The 17,192-nt window shown below is 46.5% G+C and overlaps 2 long non-coding RNA genes across 2 annotated transcripts; both read right to left on the reverse strand.

Annotated features, from left to right (window-relative positions):
* Nucleotides 1–2,522: 2,522 nt before the first annotated feature.
* LOC149383078 (uncharacterized) lies at nt 2,523–5,103 on the reverse strand. Its single transcript, XR_016301861.1, has 4 exons — nt 5,007–5,103; nt 4,099–4,211; nt 3,638–3,731; nt 2,523–2,662 (listed from the first exon to the last, which is right to left on the reverse strand). It is a non-coding gene; the product is annotated as an uncharacterized LOC149383078 (long non-coding RNA).
* A 5,724-nt stretch (nt 5,104–10,827) lies between these two features.
* LOC149383079 (uncharacterized) lies at nt 10,828–13,623 on the reverse strand. Its single transcript, XR_016301854.1, has 4 exons — nt 13,312–13,623; nt 12,404–12,516; nt 11,943–12,036; nt 10,828–10,967 (listed from the first exon to the last, which is right to left on the reverse strand). It is a non-coding gene; the product is annotated as an uncharacterized LOC149383079 (long non-coding RNA).
* Between the last annotated feature and the right edge of the window lie 3,569 nt (nt 13,624–17,192).

Below are 17,192 nucleotides of genomic sequence, written 5' to 3' on the forward strand. Positions count from 1 at the left end.
GCCAACCTTTGGTAAATACTTTGTAAATAGCCAACTTGCATATGTGGCAGCCTATTAACTACCTAAAATATATGTTTGACTGTGTTATATAAGTCTTTTATTAATCTGTTAATAAGTTTACTTGGCTATTTACAAGAAATTAACCAAAGGTGGGCTATATCTCAATATTCGTGTGACTATATAACTTAATAACCCTTTAATTAAACATAGATCTTCAAAATGAAGGATTCATCACATCTATATCTCTCTATGAACCCGAGCCCCATGGATTATTCACAAGGAGGACTCCGCCATGACATATTTCACCTCCGTGGAGTGGACACGACAAGAATTGGATATGTTCACCCCGTTTACTTGGGTGAAAACCATTAACGCTGTCATTTATCGCCTTCTTACTGCTCGAGAGAATGTTACGACGTCTTGGAGGGTTTACATTCCTTGTTCGGTGAGATTTTTGGTCATCTCTCGTGTTATACCGTCATTTTTCTTATGTAAAAATGACACCCCAATTGCTAAAACGTCGTTACAATATAAAAAGACAATTTAGTCAAACAGGCTAAAAATACGCATGACTAAAACAAGCGCCAAGCGCAAGCGCCAAGCACCAAGCGCCAAGCGCAAGCGCCAAGCGACAAGCGCCAAGCGCCAAGCGCCAAGCGCAAGCGCCAAGCACCAAGCGCCAAGCGCAAGCGACAAGCACCAAGAGCAAGCGACAAGCACCAAGAGCAAGCGCCAAGCGCCAAGTGACAAGCACCAAGCGCAAGCGACAAGCGCCAAGCGACAAGCGCCAAGCACCGATTTTTTTCCTATAAATAGTTCATTCATTCTCAACTCAAAACTCAATTCACTCTCAAGTCATTCTCTCGACTCAAAATCCTCTCTCGACTCAAAATCCTCTCTCGACTCAAAATCTTCTCTCAACCCCAGAATTCTCTAAGCCAAATACTCTCCCAACTTCAAAATTATCCCGGATCATAAACAAAAAACCGAGAGCCACCTCTCGACGGGAGAAAGAAAAATAAAAATCCAAGAATCCACTCACATAGCAAACACACTCGCCCTGAACTACGTCATGACCTGATCCCGCAAAGCGGGTACGTAGGCAGCTCACGAAGAGCACGGTCACAACCCCCACACACCCCCCATTCACCCTACTCGCTCCTAAAAAAACACAAATCCTCTTGAGAGTCGAGGAAACGTGACCCTGACAACAAAAGATCGAGACACGTCGCAAGCTCGCACCCCGACACGTGTCCCGCAAATGTTATCCGAGAAATCGCATTAACATTTTGGCGCTAGAAGGAGGGGATCCCGAGAACAACCACGTACGGGCTCTCCACCGGCAAACTCTCTTTTTTCCGAGAGGAAGGAGCTTCGACAACAACCAAGGAAATTCCACTACGCTGAGAAACCCACCATGTCGAACCACGCGGTTGTCTCCGAAAGTGCCGCCCCCCGACGAACGGAAGGCGTAGCAGCCCACACGCGAGCACGAACGCAAGCGAGACATGGACAAGCACAAGGGGCCCCATCGTCGAACGCAGGCCCATCAACAAGCGCTGCCCCGACGGCCAATCCGAACGCCACCGGCATGGCGAACCCTACCAGCCCGGTATTCATCGAGCGAGATGATCGGATGGAACGTCTCGAGAATAGCCTTTTCTTGCTGACGAGCGAGTTCGCGAGAGATAGGGAAGAACGAGCCATGAGGCGCCACGCTCGGGCAAGAGACGAGCAAGTGCAAGAGGCTTATTCGGGAAGCCATAGACACGAGCAAGGACAAGCCCTCGTTGAAGAACTCCACGATGAAGGTGGCCAAGACGACGTTCCCGATCCGAGCATCCGAGATATCGGCCACAACCACCAAGAAGAGTGGGCAGCCGTCCGCGAGCGAAGACAGCTACCTCAACACTCGGAAGCACGTCAGACCGATGGGCAAAGGGACCCGCGCCCACGATCCCGCACCAATCTTCCCCAAGCCGCTCGCTCCGCGGCAAGAGCAAGGACCGAATCGCGAAGATCCGCCTTCGAACGGCTAGGACAAGGAGAAGAGGTCGCCGACAGTGGAGACGTGAGGAGGTTCTCACCACCCCGACACGCAAGGTCGCCAGGACGCCTAGAGCCACACATAGACTTGAGGCGCCACCTTAACTCCCGGTGGGAGATCCCAAGACACCAGACCGCCTCGGAGGCCCATGAACCACAAGAAATCGTCCCCCCAGCTATGACAATGCCAACGCCGCATGCGCCGCATACCACTCAAGCATCGAACGAAAGGGGACGCACTACTCGATTTGCAACTGCCACCGCACAAGCCGGGAATGAAGAATTAACCAACGTGGTCAATATGCTAAGAGAAGAAGTCCGGGAGCTACGAGCGGCACTGTCACGACCCGCGTGCGACAGCTCGCGCACGAGCCGTGACCGACTGACTCTGAAACATTACAAACTCAAAATATAAATTAATAAATATTAATTAGTTGCGAAAATCCGGGGAAAATTTTTCGCTTTTAACTTAGAGTCTTATAGCGACTCCTATAGATTTATGTTCCGGAACAAATAAACAAACCCCCGGTCGAAACCCCATAGCCCATAGGTCAAGGCAATACGCGCTCGGTCTCGGTCTTCAACTTCATTTCCCGCTTACGAGCTTTTCCTTTATCTACATTACCAAGGGACATAAACTATGAGTCGAATGACTCAGTAAGTGGGAGTCTAGCTTAGGGAAGAAAAGCAGCTAATGCAAAACATGTGACGTGCAAACAGCAAACAAGAATGCAGGATGCAGCTATCACCTAACAGTGACTAATGAGTGCGCATCCTAGAATACTAGCCGTCCCGCAAGGTTATACACTCCTCACTGCTATAACCTCCGGTCCGACTAGAGACCAGTTTTCAACTTCGAGTAGCAGTCGTCAACTGATCTAAGTTTTAACACATGTCTGGGATCCACTAGTGGTACTTCCTTCATCATGACGTCAGCGCCACTGGTCTCTGGCATAGTGAGCTCGCGAACCGCGACCATCACCCACTACGCCCCGGTGTGCTCAAGGCAGCTTCCGGTGAGTCTTCCAGCAAGCAATGAGCTCGCGATGCGCGACCTTCACCCATTGCTTCGAGTACTCGGCGCACGGACCGACATGGCCCGTCAAGCACAAGTCAGGGACTTGTGAGTACCACCGACACAAGATTAAAGTTTGGGTACACTGCAGCTAGCAGCGTACACGTTAAACTTATATACGGAAGAGCGTGACGGGATAAACCCCGAGAGAAGTTATTGTTTCCCTTTGAAGCTCGTTTAGTGTTTTAAGTTGAAAGCTCGAAATGTGACTTTCGAACTCTCTACTCTCGATTGAATTTGAGAGTCTATCGCTCTTCCGTCCTCTCGATTCTAACCTACTTCCTAGAGTTAGAAGAGGAGTCTAACCACACACAAAGCAAACAAGGCTGGTTCAAGTTAGCGTTTGAACCTAACGGGCAAACCCGAGCTAAGTTTTCAAGCAAGAGTGGCCGAAGCCTTAACTTTCGAGTTTATTCATTTTTAGGCTTTTACCTACTCTTGTTTACTAGCAAGCATATGCACAAACAAGCAGGATTATACCCTTGGTAAGTAGTTGACTTATGTCTCCACACTTACCCGGAATTGTTCGACAGAAAGCTTGACGATTCCTGAAGATGTCTTGCTTCACACGTTCTTCGAGACACTTGGCACTTGTCGAACGTCGAGAGAACTAGCATCCGGAGTTGAACATCTGTTAGTTATTGGATTCGAGTTTACTTAAAGATAATAGGGTTCGTTGTCGGGATTAGAGTCGGTTCGGAATTCGAGAATTTAATTTATTATTCCCCGGTTTTTCGGAGGTTTATTCAAGACTCGCGTATCCTCCTATCGAGAGTGATACGAGATAATGTTCAACGAATAATCACGAGTCTTAAATAAATCAAATAATCCGAAATTAAAAATAACCGAGAATTCCAAACGAATAATTAAATTAAATTCATAAGCATCGTTAAATAAATAATTTATAAATTATTTATTTAAATACTGAAAGTACATATCTAAGAGTATTTAAACGCTATAAGCGATTTAAAACTCACGAGTTAATCGAGCTTTATTTCGATAACTCTATCACTTGATATCTTCAGAAACTGATCTCGTCGCTCTTGACTCGTCTGGTTCCCGTTCGTCCGTCAAGATCTGTAATACAAACCTGGAATCCAACGACGAGTTAATATCTTAAATTCCAAACTCTTATCAGTTTCACAATCCAAATCCCGATTCCAAAAATCCCGAACCCAACACCAAACCGAAACCATACTAACCAACGACTCAACACAGACGATCTCAAAACTCAAACCGAGGCTCAGAAAAACCCATAATACAAACAGACCGAATCAGCCAAAACCATAGCTCACGGCCAAACATCAGAATGAATCACTCAACCAACATCAACACATGGTCACAACAACACACGGCCAACCAACAACTTAACCAAGACAACACTTTCAAACCAAACTAATCACACGGCCAACAATATACTTAGCCAAAAACAACATTCAATCCAAACTTCCAGAGTCTCAAACTTATCATCACAGCCTCAACGAACTCATAACAAATCTGAATACACGTCATAAAAACTCACACGGCCAAGATAACAATTTCAATGAAAATTCGTCCAAAAATTCAACAAAATTCCAAACAGCTATATTCATCAAAACCCAAGCTTCAAACAGGTTTAAAAACGTCTCAGAAACATCAATTGAAACGCAGGAATTCAAAAACCCCAAATCAAACCCTAGCTCATCCATTTTCGGCCAAAACACTACCAAACCAAGGAAATTCAAATCCAATCCTTAAACTCGAACCATAAACATCAACAATCTAGTTCAAACATCGATTAAAAACAAACAATTTCACTGAATTCAATCCGGATCCAAAATCCCCAAATTTTGAATCTAAGAACCCTAGCTCATGAGATTTTCATTCAAGGAAACGAAATTCTCACCTTAACCCGTGAGATTAGCTTCCTCGGAGGGTTCTCGCGTCCTTCCCGGTGTTTTTTCCTTGCTCCGGCGTCACGGCAGTTCTCGGCGGCGTTGTTCTTTCTCGGCCCGGAGCGCGCGCAGAGGCTCGGTGCTCGGTGACGCACGAAGAAGAAATGAAGGAGAAGAGTGAGAGAGAGGATGGCGGTGATGGTGAAGCTTGGTGACGGCTGAAGATTGAGCTCGAGGTTTTGTTTTTTTTCTTGTGTGCTTCGTTCGGCCGAGAGACGCAAGGAAGAGGAAGAAGAAGTAGAGGAGAGAGAGAGGAACCGAGAATGAGGAAAAAAAAAATGAAAGAGTGGGGTGGTGAGGTGGCAGCGAAAGAGAGAAAGAGAGAGGCTAGGTGGCGTTTTCTCAGCTTGCCACGCGTACACAAGGGGTCCAATTAAAGCTTGCCACGCTTCTCTCAAAACAACCCCAACTCCCAAATTCCTTTCAATCTCGTCCCTTAAACGTTGCACATAAGTCCTTTTAAAATAAAACCTCATAATTCTGTCCTTAATTAATTAAAAATAATCTTGAAAAATACCCGAGAAAATTATTATTATTTCCCGTTATCTTGAATATATTTAAGGGATTCCGGAATTTATTTTTACTCTTGAGATTTTTAAATCTCCGAGTATGTTTCGAATAATAATATCGGATTACTCGAATATTCTAATTCCGAAATTTCATCGACCTTAAATATTATCATTTTCCAAGATATTTAAAATTTAAGGACGTCTCATATGCAACAAGAATTTGAATTAAAACTCGTCCATTTTATTCAAATTCACAAGTCGAGCGTTTACAAAAGTTTATACATTACAATTCCTACCCCCTTAAAAGAGTTTCGTCCTCGAAACTTAGAACAAGGTAGGGTATTTCTTTTGCATTTCGCTCTCAAGCTCCCAAGTAGCTTCTTCCGTAGAGTGACTCTGAGATGTTTTCATTCGGGCTCGAATTATCTTAATTGCCTCTGTAGTCTGCTCCACCAATTCAGGTCCGAACAGCTTGCTCTCGCCAGCTTCATCCCAATGAATTGGAGAGCGACATTTCCGTCCGTAGAGGGCTTCATAAGGAGCCATTCCGATCGTCGCTTGATAACTACTGTTGTAGGAGAATTCAACCAGAGGGAGATAGCGACTCCACGAGCCTGGAGAGTCTAAGACACATGCCCGAAGCATATCCTCCAACACTTGCATCGTGCGTTCACTCTGACCATCTGATTGAGGATGAAAAGCGGTACTGAACTTCAACCGTGTTCCCATATTCTCTTGCAAACTCTTCCAAAGTTTGGAAGTGAACCGAGTGTCTCGGTCAGATATGATTGAATTAGGAATCCCATGGAGACGTACGATCTCTCTGATATACAGTTCAGCAAGCTTGTCCATAGTGTGAGTGGTTTTGACAGGTAGAAAGTGAGCTGACTTTGTTAACCTATCAACAATCACCCAGACAGAGTCATGACCAGCAGTGGTTTTTGGCAAACCTGACACGAAATCCATCGTTATCTGCTCTCATTTCCATTGCGGAACTTCAAGGGGTTGAAGCACTCCTGCTGGTTTCTGGTGTTCTGCCTTGATCTGTTGACAAGTTAAGCATTTTTGAACAAATGCAACTACTTCTTTCTTCATTCCTGGCCACCAATAGACCTTTTTCAGGTCCTGGTACATCTTAGTCACACCAGGGTGTACAGAATACGGCGTTCCGTGAGCTTCTTCCATTAACTGTCTCTTGATTCCTTCGTCGGACGGTACACAGACTCTCCCGTTACACCTTAGAACATCTCGCTGAGAAGATACTCATCTGCGTACTGATTAATCTGTTCCAACAACATCGGTCGCACACTGAGCGCAGCTATCCTTCCCGTGATTAGCTGAAGCTCCAGTTGTTGAACATCATTCTTCAGCTTGAGGGACGTCTCAACTAGACTTGCTAGTGAAGCTACCGACTTACGACTGAGCGCATCAGCGACCTTATTAGCTTTACCAGGGTGATATTGCAGCTCGAAGTCGTAGTCGTTCAGAAGCTCCAATCCGCGTCCTTGGCGCATGTTCAGCTCTTTCTGGGTGAAGAGATACTTCAGCGTCTCATGGTGCGTATAAATGTCACAATGAACCCCATACAAGTAGTGTCTCCATATCTTGAGCGCAAAAACAACCGCTGCAAGCTCTAGATCATGCGTAGGGTATCGGGTTTCATAATCCTTCAGCTGTCGCGAGGCATAAGCAATAACCTTACCATGCTGCATTAGAACCGCGCCTAACCCTTGTTTAGAGGCATCACAGTAGATCGCAAATCCGTCGGCTCCTTGAGGAATAGTGAGCACTGGAGCCGTTGTTAGACGATTCTTCAGCTCCTCGAAACTTCTTTCACACTTCTCCGACCAGACAAACTTCTGTCCCTTACGGGTCAGTTGGGTTAAAGGCATGGCTAATTTAGAAAATCCTTCCACGAACTTCCTATAGTAGCCTGCAAGACCCAAGAAGCTTCTTATCTCGGTTACCGTTTTCGGCTGATTCCACTGCTTCACTGCTTCCACTTTGGCCGGATCTACCATGATTCCTGCACTACTGACTACATGACCGAGGAAAACAACGTGCTCCAGCCAAAACTCACACTTTGAAAACTTGGCATACAGTTGCTTTTCTCGTAGTCTTGTCAGAGCTTTCTCTAGATGTTGCGCGTGTTCTTCCTTGGTTTTCGAGTAAATCAGGATGTTATCAATAAACACGATGATAAACTTGTCTAAGAAATCCTCGAATACTCGATTCATCAAGTTCATGAATGCCGCAGGTGCATTGGTCAGTCCAAACGACATAACTAAGAACTCGTAATAACCATAACGAGTCCTAAAAGCCGTCTTTGGAATGTCCTCGCCCCGAACTTTCAACTTATGGTACCCAAATCACATATCGATCTTCGAGAAGACAGTTGCTCCAGCAAGCTGATCAAAAAGATCGTCACTTGGTTCAGTATGCGGTAGTATATACAAAGCCGCAACAAACCATCTACTTTCTTGACAAACACCGCAGGCGTTCCCCACGGTGAATGGCTCGGTCGAACGAACCCTTTATCCAGCATTCCTGCAGTTCGGTCTTGAGTTCCTTCAACTATGCTGGAGCCATACTCTATGGTGTCTTGGACATCGGAGCAGTGCCTGGAAGGAGTTTTATACTAAACTCAACCTCATGATCCGGAGGTAAGCCTGGCAAGTCTTCTGAAAAGACATCGGCAAAATCTCTCACAAAGGAGATGTCTTGCGGCTGTGGCTTGGCTATCTTCATGACGCCTACCACGTTCGCAAGATATCCGGCGCACCCTTGATGCACCAACCTCAGCGCTCTCAGCACTGAAATTATCAGAAGACTCGATCTTCAAGAGAAGCCTTGGAACTGGAATAGTTAAGTCACGGTTTCTGTAATGAAACAGACTTCTTTCTACAATCAATAACCGCGTAGTGATTGTCTAACCAATCCATTCCGAGGATCACATCGTAGTCCACTATCTCTAACTCAACTAAATCCACTTCGAGAATACAAACTCGAATCTGGATAGGTACGCTTCATACCAGTGCAGTGACTGATATTTAACATTGAAGGCATGACCGTAACAAACGGATACGAGAATGATTCTCTATTTCTCTCCAGCCAGTCAGTTCTCCTTAATGCAATGAACGAATTCATGACTCCTGAATTTATCAATGCATATTCTGAGAAGGAGTTTACGAAAATCTGACTTGCGACAGCAGTCAACGACCTTGCTCGGACTTTATCTTCGCGAATAGAGAAGACTCTCGTATTGGCCTTCGGTTGTTCTTTCGGAGCGAGGATCTTTACTTCTGAAGTGTTGCACCTTCGAGATTAGTGATCCGTTCTTCCGCTATTGAAACCTATCAGAGTACGGGCATAAGATTCACATCGCCGCTATCCACTTGGCTCCCAATATCCACGTTCAAACTGTGCACATTTTTCACTTTACGAGCCTGATTAGTGGGCACCCAGGAAGGAGCGAACCTTGTTAACGAATCAAACTTCGCCATATACTCAAGAATAGACAACGAACCTTAACGCAAGATCATAAACTTACGTGCCTTGTTCGATAAGTTAGCTTTGCTGAGATGTTTCACATGAAACAAATTTAGGAAATGTACCCACATCATCATGTGGACATCCTCATACGATGCCACTATCTCCCACCATTCTCTGGCCTCATCTTTCAGCTGGTTTACGGCACACGTTACGTTCTCAGCATCTGACAGCTGCATGTAACTACAAATCTGTTGGATTTTCATGAGTCACTTCTCAGCTATGGCTGGGTCAACGTTGCCGTCAAAAGTCGGAGACTTCTGCTTCCAGAATCTCTTATACGCAAGTTCACCAATCAGAGGAACAACATCAAGAACCTAGAAGTTCAACTCTTCAGGAGGATCCACGATCACATGCGGTGGATTCTTACGTCGTTCTACCTGAGCTAGAGGTCCAGGGTTTGGCTGGGGTGGCGCGTTCAATCTCATCAAAAGATATGCGATCGTTCGGTTATGTTGCTCTATCCGCTGAGCAGAGCTTGATTCAGCCGCTCCATCTGGTCATCTCTTCGAGCAGCGTCAACAACTCAAACCTTCAGCATGCGTCTAATCTCCGTGAGATCCGCAGCTGGAACATTCTCTGTATTAGACATATCTTGTCTAGGCCTTATCCCTTCTTATTTTCACGTATAAGAAGGCGATCAAGGTTGAGCAAACAACCATCACGAGAATGCATAATCAAAAGGACTAGCATTTCAAGGTCTAGTCGAACGAGAGACTTAAACACAACCTCAAGTCTCCTCGTTACACACACACACAAGACTACAACCAACTCTAGTGGTTGCCAAGCAAGCGTCTACGCAGTTGAGTCAGCCGGAGACTCAGCAGGAACCTCTTCGGGATATCCCTCGTCATAGCTTGCCCTATCGTCATCATGCAGAATAACCCATCAGAAACAACTATTGGGGGGTAAGGTACTCAAACACCACATCGCGTCATGACGAGGAACACAGTCTGCACTCGCAGGACTGCAAACGAGGGACAATCATATGCCAACCTCACATAAGATAGCTATGTACGAAGCTCTCAAAGGTCGACACTTGGCTGGAAACTATCCTCGAGCACAACGGCACCAGTCCGTACTCTCTTGGATAAATCGGCCTTCACGTCGGACAACCGATTCAAACTCAAGCTGGTAGAATCCGTAAGCTTACTCATTTCACTCACCCCTCTCTATCTGGCCCCAAACGTGTTCTGCATCACATTCGAGAATATCTCTCGATCACGACTGACATCGCCATCAGCGGTGTAGTGAGTCCATCGACTCAACGCTGGGCCAAAGAAGAGGATCACCGCGATACTCATCGAAAGCGGTGAGGCATTGAGGCGACACTAATCCCTTCACAGGTTAACCGATCCATCGGCCCCAAGAGATGGTGTCTCTCACGCCATAGAACACGCGTACGAAACTCATCTAAGATGAGATCCAACTTCTAGCAACTCATCCTGCATCCTAACTCACGACATGTCGACTATATGCACAACACCGTCACATGGCCTATCAGTGACCCATACCGAGAACACGTATTCCAAGTCTACAGAAACGGCTAAACCTGGGGCTCTGATACCAAAAAGTTTGTCACGACCCGCGTGCGACAGCTCGCGCACGAGCCGTGACCGACTGACTCTGAAACATTACAAACTCAAAATATAAATTAATAAATATTAATTAGTTGCGAAAATCCGGGGAAAATTTTTCGCTTTTAACTTAGAGTCTTATAGCGACTCCTATAGATTTATGTTCCGGAACAAATAAACAAACCCCCGGTCGAAACCCCATAGCCCATAGGTCAAGGCAATACGCGCTCGGTCTCGGTCTTCAACTTCATTTCCCGCTTACGAGCTTTTCCTTTATCTACATTACCAAGGGACATAAACTATGAGTCGAATGACTCAGTAAGTGGGAGTCTAGCTTAGGGAAGAAAAGCAGCTAATGCAAAACATGTGACGTGCAAACAGCAAACAAGAATGCAGGATGCAGCTATCACCTAACAGTGACTAATGAGTGCGCATCCTAGAATACTAGCCGTCCCGCAAGGTTATACACTCCTCACTGCTATAACCTCCGGTCCGACTAGAGACCAGTTTTCAACTTCGAGTAGCAGTCGTCAACTGATCTAAGTTTTAACACATGTCTGGGATCCACTAGTGGTACTTCCTTCATCATGACGTCAGCGCCACTGGTCTCTGGCATAGTGAGCTCGCGAACCGCGACCATCACCCACTACGCCCCGGTGTGCTCAAGGCAGCTTCCGGTGAGTCTTCCAGCAAGCAATGAGCTCGCGATGCGCGACCTTCACCCATTGCTTCGAGTACTCGGCGCACGGACCGACATGGCCCGTCAAGCACAAGTCAGGGACTTGTGAGTACCACCGACACAAGATTAAAGTTTGGGTACACTGCAGCTAGCAGCGTACACGTTAAACTTATATACGGAAGAGCGTGACGGGATAAACCCCAAGAGAAGTTATTGTTTCCCTTTGAAGCTCGTTTAGTGTTTTAAGTTGAAAGCTCGAAATGTGACTTTCGAACTCTCTACTCTCGATTGAATTTGAGAGTCTATCGCTCTTCCGTCCTCTCGATTCTAACCTACTTCCTAGAGTTAGAAGAGGAGTCTAACCACACACAAAGCAAACAAGGCTGGTTCAAGTTAGCGTTTGAACCTAACGGGCAAACCCGAGCTAAGTTTTCAAGCAAGAGTGGCCGAAGCCTTAACTTTCGAGTTTATTCATTTTTAGGCTTTTACCTACTCTTGTTTACTAGCAAGCATATGCACAAACAAGCAGGATTATACCCTTGGTAAGTAGTTGACTTATGTCTCCACACTTACCCGGAATTGTTCGACAGAAAGCTTGACGATTCCTGAAGATGTCTTGCTTCACACGTTCTTCGAGACACTTGGCACTTGTCGAACGTCGAGAGAACTAGCATCCGGAGTTGAACATCTGTTAGTTATTGGATTCGAGTTTACTTAAAGATAATAGGGTTCGTTGTCGGGATTAGAGTCGGTTCGGAATTCGAGAATTTAATTTATTATTCCCCGGTTTTTCGGAGGTTTATTCAAGACTCGCGTATCCTCCTATCGAGAGTGATACGAGATAATGTTCAACGAATAATCACGAGTCTTAAATAAATCAAATAATCCGAAATTAAAAATAACCGAGAATTCCAAACGAATAATTAAATTAAATTCATAAGCATCGTTAAATAAATAATTTATAAATTATTTATTTAAATACTGAAAGTACATATCTAAGAGTATTTAAACGCTATAAGCGATTTAAAACTCACGAGTTAATCGAGCTTTATTTCGATAACTCTATCACTTGATATCTTCAGAAACTGATCTCGTCGCTCTTGACTCGTCTGGTTCCCGTTCGTCCGTCAAGATCTGTAATACAAACCTGGAATCCAACGACGAGTTAATATCTTAAATTCCAAACTCTTATCAGTTTCACAATCCAAATCCCGATTCCAAAAATCCCGAACCCAACACCAAACCGAAACCATACTAACCAACGACTCAACACAGACGATCTCAAAACTCAAACCGAGGCTCAGAAAAACCCATAATACAAACAGACCGAATCAGCCAAAACCATAGCTCACGGCCAAACATCAGAATGAATCACTCAACCAACATCAACACATGGTCACAACAACACACGGCCAACCAACAACTTAACCAAGACAACACTTTCAAACCAAACTAATCACACGGCCAACAATATACTTAGCCAAAAACAACATTCAATCCAAACTTCCAGAGTCTCAAACTTATCATCACAGCCTCAACGAACTCATAACAAATCTGAATACACGTCATAAAAACTCACACGGCCAAGATAACAATTTCAATGAAAATTCGTCCAAAAATTCAACAAAATTCCAAACAGCTATATTCATCAAAACCCAAGCTTCAAACAGGTTTAAAAACGTCTCAGAAACATCAATTGAAACGCAGGAATTCAAAAACCCCAAATCAAACCCTAGCTCATCCATTTTCGGCCAAAACACTACCAAACCAAGGAAATTCAAATCCAATCCTTAAACTCGAACCATAAACATCAACAATCTAGTTCAAACATCGATTAAAAACAAACAATTTCACTGAATTCAATCCGGATCCAAAATCCCCAAATTTTGAATCTAAGAACCCTAGCTCATGAGATTTTCATTCAAGGAAACGAAATTCTCACCTTAACCCGTGAGATTAGCTTCCTCGGAGGGTTCTCGCGTCCTTCCCGGTGTTTTTTCCTTGCTCCGGCGTCACGGCAGTTCTCGGCGGCGTTGTTCTTTCTCGGCCCGGAGCGCGCGCAGAGGCTCGGTGCTCGGTGACGCGCGAAGAAGAAATGAAGGAGAAGAGTGAGAGAGAGGATGGCGGTGATGGTGAAGCTTGGTGACGGCTGAAGATTGAGCTCGAGGTTTTGTTTTTTTTCTTGTGTGCTTCGTTCGGCCGAGAGACGCAAGGAAGAGGAAGAAGAAGTAGAGGAGAGAGAGAGGAACCGAGAATGAGGAAAAAAAAAATGAAAGAGTGGGGTGGTGAGGTGGCAGCGAAAGAGAGAAAGAGAGAGGCTAGGTGGCGTTTTCTCAGCTTGCCACGCGTACACAAGGGGTCCAATTAAAGCTTGCCACGCTTCTCTCAAAACAACCCCAACTCCCAAATTCCTTTCAATCTCGTCCCTTAAACGTTGCACATAAGTCCTTTTAAAATAAAACCTCATAATTCTGTCCTTAATTAATTAAAAATAATCTTGAAAAATACCCGAGAAAATTATTATTATTTCCCGTTATCTTGAATATATTTAAGGGATTCCGGAATTTATTTTTACTCTTGAGATTTTTAAATCTCCGAGTATGTTTCGAATAATAATATCGGATTACTCGAATATTCTAATTCCGAAATTTCATCGACCTTAAATATTATCATTTTCCAAGATATTTAAAATTTAAGGACGTCTCATATGCAACAAGAATTTGAATTAAAACTCGTCCATTTTATTCAAATTCACAAGTCGAGCGTTTACAAAAGTTTATACATTACAGGCACAGACTAGGACCCCGCTTGTGAGAAGTATGATCGAAGGCGTAGCTTCGCCGTTCTCCGCAAACATGCTCGCCGATGATACCGTAGGGAACTTTCGCCCACCTACCATGCCACTCTACGATGGAAGCACGGACCCCCTTTACCACATCCATCAATATCAGACAAATATGAGAATGGCAGGACAGTCGCCATCGACGATGTGTCAGGCATTTTGCCTCACACTCACTGGCACTGCGTTCGAGTGGTTCCAAAGACTAGGACGAGGATCGGTCCAATCGTTCGAGGATCTCTAAGAGAGATTCCTCACTCGTTTCTCCGCCTCACGAGTACGAAGAAAGGATAAGTCTTATCTCTTGACGATCAAGCAAGGAAGCACCGAGGCGCTCCAACATTACCTCAACCGGTTCATTGAAGAATCGAACAAGGTGGACGACTATGAGGATAGCGACGCCATCTACGCCTTCATCGACGGTCTGCGTGCTTGTGACCTCTTGACGTCACTAGTGAAGCAACGACCTACCACAATGACAGAGCTCATTTCTCAAGCCACGCAATACATTTCGGTCGAGGAGTATTACGAAAGCCGAAGGATCCGTGATAGAGGAAGTCGTCGCAGGGACGAGGACGAGGCCGACAATGACCCACGACGGAAGAAAAATCGAAGCACCAATATTGCGGTCTCAACCGTCCGACCCTCTACGAACCAGAAACCCCTATTGGTTGAGAAGTTCCAGAGGAACATCGACTTTACGCCGCTCAAGACCACGCCAGACAGGATCCTAGCTTTACACGGGGACATGTTCACTGAGCCCCGACCCCTACTGAAGGACCCCTCGAAACGCAACAAGAACAAGTACTGCCATTTCCACAAAGACCACGGTCACCTCACCGCCGAATGCATCGAGCTCAGGAGGCAGATCGAAAATCACATCCAGAATGGCGAGCTGAAGGAGTTCGTGATGGCCATGGTTGCCAATCCGGACCCCGCGCCGAGGAGGCAGGTTCCCCAAAACGACAGGCGGCAGGAACGTGGGAAAGAAATTGTCGCGGGTGGAAGCTACAACAACGACACCCGAGGCAACGTGGCCAACGCCCCACTCAACTTGGTGACCACTATATTTGGAGGGCCAGAAACGGGGGATACGACGCACGAGCGAAAAAACTATGCGCGGGCGGCGGCCGGAGAGGGCCCCTCCCACCATATCAATCTCACCCAGAGCACTTGCTCGGCCGCGCCGTTCGAAACGATCCACTTCACCGAAGAGGAAGCCCGCCAGGTGATGCATCCGCACAACGACGCCATCGTTGTCAAAGCGCAGATAGCAAACAATATGGTGAAGAGGATTCTCATCGACAACGGGAGCTCGGCCGACATCCTGTTCAAGGCCGCCCTCGACCGGATGGACCTTGGCGAAATCCGCCCGACCCCAGTCAAGACCCCGCTCTTCGGGTTCGCAGGAGAGTGCGTTTACACGGAAGGTTCCATAAGCCTCCCAGTCACATTTGGACATGAGGGGGGAGCCCAGGTCACGCGCCTGGTGGATTTCCTAATTGTGGATCGACCTTCTGCTCACAATGTCATCATAGGGCAACCGACGCTCAACAGGCTCTGCGCAGTCACCTCAACATACCACCTCCTCATGAAATTCCCGACACCGAAAAGGGTAGGGGTGATGCGAGGAAGCCAAGCCGACTCCAGGGCATGCCACGTCCAGGGGTCCCGCATCAGGAAAGACAACGCCATGGTAGGGGTCATATGTCAGGTCGGAGACGACCTCCCAGGCGATATCAACAAGGCGCAAGCACTCGAGTACCTGGACCCACGAGAAGAAGCCGACACCAAAAAAGTAGAGGCGTCTAGCGATCTCGTGCCTGTGATACTCGACAATGCCAACCCCGAACAGGTCGTCATGATCGGAGCGCACCTGCCGACCGAATTAAAACACCAACTCGGAGCATTCCTCCGAGAACACAAAGACGTTTTCGCATGGACGCACGCGGACATGCCGGGGATCGACCCAGAGATCATCTGTCATCGGCTCAACGTGCTCCCCGGAGAGAAGGGGAAAATCCAGAAGAGAAGGTCGTTCAACCCAGAAAGATACCTCGCGATTAGCGAGGAAGTGGAGAAGTTAATCACCGCCAAGTTCGTCCGCGAGGCCAAATTCCCGAGCTGGATCTCCAATGTGGTCATGGTGAAGAAGTTGAACGGAAAATGGCGAATCTGCATCGACTACACCGACCTCAACAAAGCATGCCCAAAAGACTGCTTTCCCCTGCCGAGAATCGACCAACTAGTCGACTCCACCGCAGGACACGAGCTCATGAGCTTCATGGACGCATACTCGGGATACAATCAGATCAGAATGTATGGACCGGACGAGCTGAAGACCACTTTCACCACCGATCGAGGACTATTCTGTTACCAGGTGATGCCGTTCGGGCTGAAGAACGCCGGAGCCACTTATCAGCGCTTGGTAAACCAAATGTTCGCCAAGCAAATCGGGAAGACGATGGAGGTCTATGTCGACGACATGCTCGTCAAAAGCCTCAAGGCGCCAGACCACGTCAAAGACTTGGAGGAAACCTTCGCCCTTCTCCGAAAGTACAAGATGAAGCTAAACCCGAACAAGTGCGCGTTCGGTGTAGAGTCAGGGAAATTCCTAGGATTTATCGTCAACCAGCGAGGCATTGAAGCCAACCCCGAAAAGATACAGGCACTCCTGGACATGAGGTCCCCAACCAAGGCAAAGGAAGTCCAAAGCCTCACTGGGCGTGTGGCTGCGCTAAGTCGGTTCGTCTCCAAGGCCACCGACCGGTGTCAGCCTTTCTTCCAAGCCATCAAAGGAGGAGCCGACTTTAAGTGGACCGACGAGTGCGAAACCGCGTTCCAAGACTTGAAGACATACTTCGCCACACCACCACTCCTAGCGAAGCCCAGAGACGGCGATACCCTCTACTTGTACCTCTCCGTGTCAACGAGGGCGATCAGCGCGGTCCTCGTCCGAGAAGAAGAGAAGATACAATGGCCCG

Source organism: Urtica dioica, chromosome 10, assembly GCF_054948205.1.
Source record: "Urtica dioica subsp. dioica isolate 48M chromosome 10, U.dioica_male_clone48M_v1_H2, whole genome shotgun sequence".
Classification (NCBI taxonomy): Eukaryota; Viridiplantae; Streptophyta; class Magnoliopsida; order Rosales; family Urticaceae; genus Urtica; species Urtica dioica.